General features: G+C 49.0%; 2 non-coding genes across 2 annotated transcripts in view; both read left to right on the forward strand.

Moving 5' to 3' along the window:
* Window positions 1-746: 746 nt before the first annotated feature.
* LOC143365076 (5.8S ribosomal RNA) lies at window positions 747-901 on the forward strand. Its single transcript, XR_013084458.1, has one exon. It is a non-coding gene; the product is annotated as a 5.8S ribosomal RNA (ribosomal RNA).
* A 1,341-nt stretch (window positions 902-2,242) lies between these two features.
* Window positions 2,243-2,500, forward strand: part of LOC143365078 (large subunit ribosomal RNA) — a 3,985-nt gene continuing 3,727 nt past the window's right edge. The window contains exon 1 of the ribosomal RNA XR_013084460.1: window positions 2,243-2,500. This exon is cut by the window's right edge and continues 3,727 nt beyond it. This is a non-coding gene — a ribosomal RNA (large subunit ribosomal RNA).

The following is a 2,500-nucleotide window of genomic DNA, read 5'->3' on the forward strand; positions in this document are numbered from 1 at the left end:
GAGCTTGGGACGAACGATCGCGCACGGCCAGAGCCGGCTGTGAAGTCCGCTAGTATCGAATAATCTTTCTCCGTGCACAATTGGAAATGTGTTTCGAGAGGACCGGCTGCGTAGCTCGCGTAAAGCTGTGTGCGATTCTGACACTCTACTCTCTGTGTGGCGATAATACAGTGCACAAGAGCTTGGGACGAACGATCGCGCACGGCCAGAGCCGGCTGTGAAGTCCGCTAGTATCGAATAATCGTTCTCCGTGCACAATTGGAAATGTGTTTCGAGAGGACCGGCTGCGTAGCTCGCGTAAAGCTGTGTGCGATTCTGACACTCTACTCTCTGTGTGGCGATAATACAGTGCACAAGAGCTTGGGACGAACGATCGCGCACGGCCAGAGCCGGCTGTGAAGTCCGTTAGTTATCGAGTTCATTCTCCAATAAGAGAGAGGAGGAGGAGAAGTGTCGGGATCCAGTATCGGGTTGTCTATGATCCCCGTCGTTTTCTGAATTCTCCTCCTGTGTTTTCCACTTTAAAGGTTTTTCAATGTATTTTCCGCCCGGCCGTCGGATACGTGTGCGCATTGCAATCGCGTACTCGCGACGGTTTCCGTTTCTACGGACGATCGTGTGTCGTCCTTAAAAACGACGCCTGAATCTCCTTCGCGCGCTGGTTGGAGCTTTCAGGTATCGGCGTTCTTATGAACCGCAGAACAAGAGACATAATTATATATTGATTATAAATCAAATTATACGATTACCCTGAACGGTGGATCACTTGGCTCGTGGGTCGATGAAGAACGCAGCTAATTGCGCGTCAACGTGTGAACTGCAGGACACATGAACATCGACATTTCGAACGCACATTTCGGTCCACGGATACAATTCCTGGACCACGCCTGGCTGAGGGTCGTTTACGTAACCAAATACTGCTTGCGTTGCTCTTGTAAGTCCCCGCCGTCGCTTACCTCTCCATGTCGAATTTTGTGGAGGGCGCAAAGAGCGTTTCTGAGTCGGGTTGCAAAGATGCTACGTACGAGCGAACGATGGACGTTTCGTCGGCGTTTGACGCGGTTCTGTGAAAATTGCAAATTTTACATTGCGTCTAACGGTCTTCGTGAGAAGAAGGAAATAGGAATGGGTATCACATTCGGACTTGCGTGAGTGTTTTGCGGCGTCGTGAGTCGTATTTTCAATACGACCGCCCGTGAACACCGCTCCGACGATCGAAATCTCTCTCTCCTCTCTCTCTGGAACGATTCGCATTGCGGAAGAAGCGTTTCACTCTCGAACATTTTACGCGCTCCCGACGTCGTCTGAAATGATGCGTATACGAAAGGTATAAGAGTCTCAAGAGACTACAGTGAATGGACACAAATAAAGAAAGAGATACCGGACACCCGTGTAAAATCTGTGTGCGCAACTGTGGCGTGCAACGTAAGCCCCAGGGAGATGATATATAAAATAAAATACGTCTGTGCGTGGATGTGTCTCTCTACACATAATTGCGGCGGAGGGTCGTCGTTGCCAGCGACTTCGACAAACATATTCTTAGAGTTCGCGAGACAGTGGTCTCTCGTTCTACGAACGCTTTGATGACTGATGGACATAGCAACATTTGGCATTGTGCGGGATGCGCACGCGTACTTGTATCGGGTCGAATAATTTCCCCGTCGTCGCGTGTCCTCGCTAATCCGTTGCGGATTCCATCGCCACGTTCGTTGAATTGAATGACGACCGAGATCTCGTGTCTCTTTGGTTTGATCGATGATATCGCGTCGTGCAGCGTTTCTGTACCCCCGTGTGTCTAGTGTAGTAGAGAAACCCCACCGGGTGTTGAAAATATATATACTCCTCTATGGAGTGGCTTTCGAACATCGTTGTCACCACAACGTGTTGTCACGCAGAGCACGAGAAGGTGAAGGTGAAAACAAACCTTTGTCGGTCGCCCCATGTCTTTTTTTCTTCATTGTCGATCGCGAGACCGCGCGATCTGTCGGTCGTCCAGTCCCCGGAAGTTCTTTTCGACGGACGTTAAAGTTAACCGGCCGATCGTCTAGCGAGAGTTTCCGATCGACGAACAAAATGAAGAAATCTCTATATATACATTATATAGAGAAAAGACACTTTGGTGTGGCGCATAAGATATATGGTTTTGTTTTTTTTTTTTTTTTTTTTTGTGCTCCTCTGTACGTTCTCGCGTACTTTTAATGCTTTCGGTGAAATATACGAAACATTTTTTTTTCACGTTTGACGACCTCAGAGTAGGCGAGATTACCCGCTGAATTTAAGCATATTACTAAGCGGAGGAAAAGAAACTAACAAGGATTTCCTTAGTAGCGGCGAGCGAACAGGAATGAGCCCAGCACTGAATCCCGCGGTTCCGCCGTTGGGAAATGTAGTGTTTAGGAGGGTCCATTTATCCCGTGACGTCGAACCGCGTCCAAGTCCATCTTGAATGGGGCCATTTACCCGTAGAGGGTGCCAGGCCCGTAGCGACCGGTACGCGTTT

The sequence above is a fragment of the Halictus rubicundus genome, unplaced genomic scaffold, assembly GCF_050948215.1.
Source record: "Halictus rubicundus isolate RS-2024b unplaced genomic scaffold, iyHalRubi1_principal scaffold1292, whole genome shotgun sequence".
NCBI classification, from domain to species: Eukaryota; Metazoa; Arthropoda; class Insecta; order Hymenoptera; family Halictidae; genus Halictus; species Halictus rubicundus.